The sequence below is a fragment of the Alosa pseudoharengus genome, unplaced genomic scaffold (genome assembly GCF_046254945.1).
Source record: "Alosa pseudoharengus isolate Yale_2024_CS ecotype anadromous, Long Island Sound unplaced genomic scaffold, YU_APseudo_1.1 YU_APseudo_1.1_scf_1, whole genome shotgun sequence".
NCBI classification, from domain to species: domain Eukaryota; kingdom Metazoa; phylum Chordata; class Actinopteri; order Clupeiformes; family Clupeidae; genus Alosa; species Alosa pseudoharengus.
This window is the reverse complement of record NW_027468564.1, coordinates 21,274,830-21,283,095: the sequence shown is the minus strand read 5'-3', so window position 1 is coordinate 21,283,095 and position 8,266 is coordinate 21,274,830. Positions and strand designations below refer to the sequence as shown.

Sequence of the window (8,266 nt, the reverse complement as noted above, 5' to 3'; positions counted from 1 at the left end):
GAGAGTGTGTGTGTTTGTGTGTGTGAGTGAGTCTGTGTGTTTGTGTGTGTGTGGCGTGTGAGCGTGTGAACTTGTTGAGTTGCGTGTGCTCACGCCCACTGCGTGAGACTTGAGAATCCTGTGAGTTCATTGTTATTTAAGAATATGCAGTGGGCTTAGGGCACCAAAAACATTTTGCTCGTAAAAAAAATATCATACCGCATATTGTGGCGGGTCTGTTATTTAGCCTACTTACTGTAGGCTGCGCAAACCACAGGCCTTTATTTTGGGCAAGCCTGCATTCGAGGCAGGCCTTTATTTCATAAGGCTTCTGTTCTCTTCTGTTTATATAAAGCCTGTGCTAACAGTTGTCCTCCTGCCCCCACTACCACAGCTGTGTGAGCGCGTCCCTGGATAGTGTGGCATGCTCACACGTTATGTCTCCTTCTTGCAAACTTGACTATAGTGAAACCATTAATGAAAGCAAAGCAACCATTTACGTCTTCATAAAATAACAACTTGCCAGATATGCCTTCATGGACAATAACGTAGACTGCTAATTAAGATATTTTTTCGTTTTGTGTAGCGGCACCGGTATCAAAAGCAGATTTCTGGCTGAAAGTGGTACTAAAGTTTCACCCAGCTTCACGTCACGTAATGCGCGAATGAAGTGGCCATTTCAAAGTAATGCCCACTGTATTTAACAACTGTTAAATAATGGAAATATGACTTCATCAAAAACATATTATTGCATCATTAACAATAGTGTATAAACATATTTTAGATATAGGCTTATTTACTATGAAAAAAACATATACAAGTGAACAAATGCTTTACTGATTAGTAAGTAAGTTAAGTTATGTATGAACCATAAATTACTAAATATAGCCGCAAGCGGCAATGGCGGGCCCGAGCACCTGCGGGCCGCAATCCGTGACATGTCGGAATCCAACAAAGCACCGACGTGGTGCATCTGTGAAATGTACATATTTTATGCGTGTGCTATTTGTTTTCGTATTTTATTTTCTGGCACATATCCTGCTTGACCAGGTGGTGGCGCTATGCCAGGCAGGCCCATTGGGTGTCTGGATATCATCATAATCAAAATATCTATTAACCTGAGAAGTTTCAGACCATTTATTCAAAGCATTGAGCATTTCTGGCACATTATCTGCTTGGCCAGATGGTGGCGCTATGCTAGGCCTGTGAATTACGCATGTGAATATCATCACAATAATGATATCCAATATTTAATAAACTTTCAGATCAATCACTTAAAAGGCATTGTCCATTTCTGGCACATTTCCTGCTTGACCAGGTGGTGGCGCTATGGCAGACAGGCCCATTGGGTGTCTGGATATCATCATAATCATAATATCTATTAACCTGAGAAGTTTCAGACCATTTATTCAAAGCATTGAGCATTTCTGGCACATTTCCTGCTTGGCCAGATGGTGGCGCTATGCTAGGCCTGTGAATTACACTTGTGAATATCATCACAATAATGCTATCCAATATTTTATAAAGTTTCAGATTAATCACTTAAGGCATTTTCCATTTCTGGCACATATCTTGCTTGGCCAGGTGGTGGCGCTATGTCAGGCAGGCCCATTGGGTGTCTGGATATCATCATAATCATGATATCTATTAACCTGAGAAGTTTCAGACCATTCATGCAATGCACTGTGATTTATGACACATTTCCTGTTTATGTGGTGAGATATTAAAATCATATCAAATATATAAGTTATCAAAAATCCCTTCACAATTTAACATCAGCGACATCTTGGCATAATATTTGCCAAATTTCAAATGAATCTGACAAACCGTCTTGGAGGAGTATGTTCAAATTGATCATATGACATCAGTATAATTGTCATTCTTTCTGTTGCCAGTTGGTGGCGCTATGCCAAACATGCATTATGGGCATGTGAATATTATCATTAACATGGTCTTCAATGACCTGTGAAATTTAAAACATTTCAAGCCATGCATGGTGAATTATGACACATTTATTGTTCATGTGGAAGGGTATTAAAATTAATAATTTCGCCATTTCGTCAAATTACAACATATCAAAAAAAGGCTTCACAATTTATAATCAGGAACATCTCAGCGTCATGTATACCAACTTTGACATGAATTGGATCAACCGTCTAGGAGGAGTACGTTAAAATTGGTCATGTCCACAACGCACAAAATCTCAATTACCTCACTTCCTGTGGGCGTGGCTAATGGCATGTTAATACAAAAGTTGTTTGTTTTTTGGAATTACATACACCCACCAAATTTGGTGTGTGTATCTAAAACTATATGCCAACCACAAGTCACAGTGACATAAGGGGGCGCTATGGAGTTCCTGGGCAACGCCCGGTGCCAAGCTTTTATCCCTGTCTATTCACTGTATCACTTGATGTGTGTGCCAAATTTAATGTGTTTTCACCTGTGGGAAGCACCTCTTTTGGCATCATGATTCATCACATATTTCATCACATATTAGTCTGCACAAAATCCCAAATACCTCACTTCCTGTTGGGCGTGGCTAATGCATTATACATACGAAAGTCGTTCATCTTGGGGAGATACAGACACCTACCAAATTTGGTGTGTGTAGCTGAAACTATATGCCCACCACGGGATCAGTCATCTAAGGGGGCGTAAGGGGGCGCTAGCGAGTCTCTCGGCCATACCCGGGGCCAAGCTTTTTTACCTAGCTGCTTTGTGTGACACCTGATGTGTGTGCCAAATTTCAAGACTTTTCAATTATGTTAACCACCTCAAAATATTTGCCAACCACAGGATCAGTCACCTTAGGGGGCGCTAGCGAGTCCCTGGGCCACGCCCGGGGTCAAGCTCTTGTACCTAACTGCGATGCGTGACACCTGACGTGTGTGCCAAATTTCAAGAGTTTTCATCCATGTTAACCACCTCAAAAACAGGAAAGCGAAAAAGTAGAATAACAATAATAATATAGAAATATAGCCGCAAGCGGCAATGGCGGGCCCGAGCACCTGCGGGCCGCAAGCCGTGACATGTCGGAATCCAACAAAGCACCGACGTGGTTCATTTGTGAAATGTACATATTTGATGCGTGTGCTATTTGTTTTTGTATTTTATTTTCTGCCACATGTACTTGCTTGGCCAGGTGGGGGCGCAATGCAAGGCAGGCCCATTGGGTGTCATCATAATCATAATATATATTAACCTGAGAAATTTCAGACCATTCATTTTAAGCAAAAAACATTTCTGATACACTTTTTGGTTGGCCAGATGGTGGCGCTATGTTAGACATGGAAATTAGACATGTGAATATCATCACAATAATGATATCCAAAATTTGTGTAAACTTCAGATCAATCACTTAAGGCATTGTCCATTTCTGGCACATTTCCTGCTTGACTAGGTGGTGGCGCTATGCCATTGGGTGTCTGGATATCATCATAATCATAATATCTATTACCATGAGAAGTGTCAGACCATTTATTCAAAGCATAGAGCATTTCTGGCACATTTCCTGCTTGGCCAGATGGTGGCGCTATGCTAGGCCTGTGAATTACGAATGTGAATATCATCACAATAATGATGTCTGATATTTTATAAAGTTTCAGATCAATCACTTAAGGCATTGTCCATTTCTGGCACATTCCCTGCTTGGCCAGGTGGTGGCGCTATGTCAGGCAGGCCCATTGGGTGTCTGGATATCATCATAATCATGATATCTATTAACCTGAGAAGTTTCAGACCATTCATTCAATGCACTGTGATTTATGACACATTTCCTGTTTATGTGGTGAGATATTAAAATCATATCAAATATATAAGTTATCAAAAATCCCTTCACAATTTAACATCAGCGACATCTTGGCATAATGTTTGCCAAATTTCAAATGAATCTGACAAACCGTCTAGGAGGAGTATGTTCAAATTGATCATGTGAAATCAGTATAATTGTCATTCTTTCTGTTGCCAGGTGGTGGCGCTATGCCAAACATGCATTATGGGCATGTGAATATTATCATTAACATGGTCTTTAATGACCTGTGAAATTTAAAACATTTCAAGCCATGCATGGTGAATTATGACACATTTATTGTTCATGTGGAAGGGTATTAAAATTAATAATTTCGCCATTTCGTCAAATTACAACATATCAAAAAAAGGCTTCACAATTTATAATCAGGAACATTTCGGCGTCATGTATACCAACTTTGACATGAATCGGATCAACCGTCTAGAAGGAGTATGTTAAAATTGATCATGTCCACAACGCACAAAATCTCAATTACCTCACTTCCTGTGGGCGTGGCTAATGACATGTTAATACAAAAGTTGTTTGGTTTTGGGAGTTACATACACCCACCAAATTTGGTGTGTGTATATAAAACTATATGCCAACCACAAGTCACAGTGACATAAGGGGGCGCTATGGAGTTCCTGGCCAACGCCCGGTGCCAAGCTTTTATCCCTGTCTATTCACTGTATCACTTGATGTGTGTGCCAAATTTCATGCATTTTCACCCATGGGAAGCACCTCTTTTGGGATCACAATTCAGCACATATTTCATCACATTAGTCTGCACAAAATCCCAAATATCTCACTTCCTGTTGGGCGTGGCTAATACATTGTACATAGGAAAGTTGTTCATCTTGGAGAGATACAGACACCTACCAAATTTGGTGTGTGTAGCTGAAATTATATGCCAACCACGGGATCAGTCACCTAAGGAGGCGTAAGGGGGCGCTAGCGAGTCCCTGGGCCATGCCCGGGGCCAAGCTTTTGTACCTAGCTGCTTTGTGTGACACCTGATGTGTGTGTCAAATTTCAAGACTTTTCGTTCATGTTAACCACCTCAAAATATATGCCAACCACGAGATCAGTCACCTAAGGGGGCGCTAGCGAGACCCTGGGCCACGCCCGGAGTCAAACTCTTGTACATAACTGCGATGCGTGACACTTGACGTGTGTGCCACATTTCAAGAATTTTTGGCAATGTTAACCACTTCAAAAACAGGAAAGCAAAAAAGTAGAATAATGAATAATAATAATAATAATAATCCTTACAAAAACAATAGGGCCTTGCGCCCTTCGGTGCTCGGGCCCTAAATATAGCCGCAAGCGGCAATGGCGGGCCCGAGCACCTGCGGGCCGCAACCCGTGAAATGTTCGGAATCCAACAAAGCACCGACGTGGTGTGTTTGTGAAATGTACATATTTGATGCGTGTGCTATTTGTTTTTGTATTTTATTTTCTGCCACATTTACTCGCTTGGCCAGGTGGGGGCGTAATGCAAGGCAGGCCCATTGGGTGTCATCATAATCATAATATATATTAACCTGAGAAATGTCAGACCATTCATTTTAAGCAAAGAACATTTCTGATACATTTTTTGGTTGGCCAGATGGTGGCGCTATGTTAGGCATGAAAATTACACATGTGAATATCATCAAAATAATGATATCCACATTTTTTGTAAACTTTCTGATCAATCACTTAAGGCATTGTCCATTTCTGGCACATTTACTGCTTGACCAGGTGGTGGCGCTATGCCAGGCAGGCCCATTGGGTGTCTGGATATCATCATAATCATAATATCTATTAACCTGAAAAGTTTCAGACCATTTATTCAAAGCAAAGAGCATTTCTGGCACATTTCCTGCTTGGCCAGAAGGTGGCGCTATGCTAGGCCTGTGAATTACGAATGTGAATATCATCACAATAATGATATCTGATATTTTATTGTCCATTTCTGGCACATTTCCTGCTTGGCCAGGTGGTGGCGCTATGCCAGGCAGGCCCATTGGGTGTCTGGATATCATCATAATCATGATATCTATTAACCTGAGAAGTTTCAGACCATTCATTCAATGCACTGTGATTTATGACACATTTCCTGTTTATGTGGTGAGATATTAAAATCATATCAAATATATTACAACATTCAAAAATCCATTCACAATTTAACATCAGCGACATCTTGGCATAATGTTTGCCAAATTTCAAATGAATCTGACAAACCGTCTAGGAGGAGTATGTTCAAATTGGTCATGTGACATCAGTATAATTGTCATTCTTTCTGTTGCCAGTTGGTGGCGCTATGCCAAACATGCATTATGGGCATGTGAATATTATCATTAACATGGTCTTCAATGACCTGTGAAATTTAAAACATTTCAAGCCATGCATGGTGAATTATGACACATTTATTGTTTATGTGGAAGGGTATTAAAATTAATAATTTCGCCATTTCGTCTAATTACAACATATCAAAAAAAAACTACACAATTTATAATCAGGAACATCTCGGCATCATGTATACCAACTTTGACATGAATCGGATCAACCGTCTAGGAGGAGTACGTTAAATTTGATCATGTCCACAACGCACAAAATCTCAATTACCTCACTTCCTGTGGGCGTGGCTAATGGCATGTTAATACAAAAGTTGTTTGTTTTTGGGAGTTACATACACCCACCAAATTTGGTGTGTGTATCTAAAACTATATGCTAACCACAAGTCACAGTGACATAAGGGGGCGCTATGGAGTTGCTGGGCAACGCCCAGTGCCAAGCTTTTATCCCTGTCTATTCACTGTATCACTAGATGTGTGTACCAAATTTCAAGACTTTTCGATTATGTTAACCACCTCAAAATATTTGCCAACCACGGGATCAGTCAGCTAAGGGGGCGCTAGCGAGGCCCTGGGCCACGCCCGGGGTCAAGCTCTTGTACCTAACTGCGATGTGTGACACCTGACGTGTGTGCCAAATTTCAAGAGTTTTCGACCATGTTAACCACCTCAAAAACAGGAAAGCAAAAAAGTAGAATAACAATAATAATATAGAAAAATAATAATAAATATAGCCGCAAGCGGCAATGGCGGGCCCGAGCACCTGCGGGCCGCAACCCATGACATTTCAGAATCCAACAAAGCACCGACGTGGTGCATTTGTAAAATGTACATATTTGATGTGTGTGTTATTTGTTTTTGCATGTTATTTTCTGGCACATTTACTTGCTTGGCCAGGTGGGGCAATATGCAAGGCAGGCCCATTGTGTGTCATCATAATCATAATATATATTAACCTGAGAAATTTCAGATTATTCATTTTAAGCAAAGAACATTTTTGATACACTTTTTGGCCAGATGGTGGCGCTATATTAGGCATGTGAATTACACATGTGAATATCATCACAATAATGATATCCAATATTTTGTAAAGTTTCAGATCGATCAACCAATAAAGGCATTACCAATTTCTGGCACATTTTCCTGCTTGGCCAGGTGGTGGCGCTATGCCAGGCAGGCCCATAGGGTGTCTGGATATCATCATAATTATAATATATATTAACCTGAGAAGTTTCAGACCATTCATTCAAAGCATAGAGCATTTCTGGCATATTTCCTTTTTGGTCAGATGGTGGCGCTATGCTAGGCATGTGAATTATATGTGTGAATATCATCACAATAATGATATCCAATATTTTATAAAGTTTCAGATCAATCACTTAAGGCATTGTCCATTTCTGGCACATTTCCTACTTGGCCAGGTGGTGGCGCTATGTCAGGCAGGCCCATTGGGTGTCTGGATGTCATCATAATCATAATATCTATTAACCTGAGAAGTTTCAGACCATTCATTCAATGCACTGTGATTATATGACACATTTCCAGTTTATATGGTGAGATATTAAAATCATGACATATTACAACATATCAAAAATCCCTTTGCAATTTAACATCAGCAACATCTTGGCATAATGTTAGCCAAATTTCACATGAATCCGACAAACCGTCTAGGAGGAGTATGTTAAAATTGATCATGTAACATCAATGTAATTGCCATTCTTTCTGTTGCCAGGTGGTGGCGCTATGCCAAATATACATTATGGGCATGTGAATATCATCACTACCATGGTATTCAAAGACCTGTGAAATTTAAAACATTTCAAGCCATGCATGGTGAATTAAGACACATTTATTGTTAACGTGGAAGGGTATTAAAATTCATAGTTTCGCCATTTCGTCAAATTACAACATATCAAAAAAAGCTTCACAATTTAGAATCAGAAGCATATTGGCATCATGTATACCAACTTTCACATGAATCGGATTAATCGTCTAGGAGGAGTACGTTAAAATTGATCATGTCCACAATGCACAAAATCCCAATGACCTCACTTCCTGTGGGCGTGGCTAATGGCATGTTAATACAAAAGTTGATTGTTTTTGGGAGTTACACACACCCACCAAATTTGGTGTGTGTATCTAAAACTATATGCCAACC

General features: G+C 40.2%; 1 protein-coding gene across 4 annotated transcripts in view; it reads right to left on the bottom strand.

Annotated features, from left to right (window-relative positions):
• LOC143123202 (uncharacterized) overlaps nt 1-8,266 on the bottom strand; it is a 168,268-nt gene that overhangs the window by 34,812 nt on the left and 125,190 nt on the right. The gene's annotated exons all lie outside the window — the stretch shown is intronic.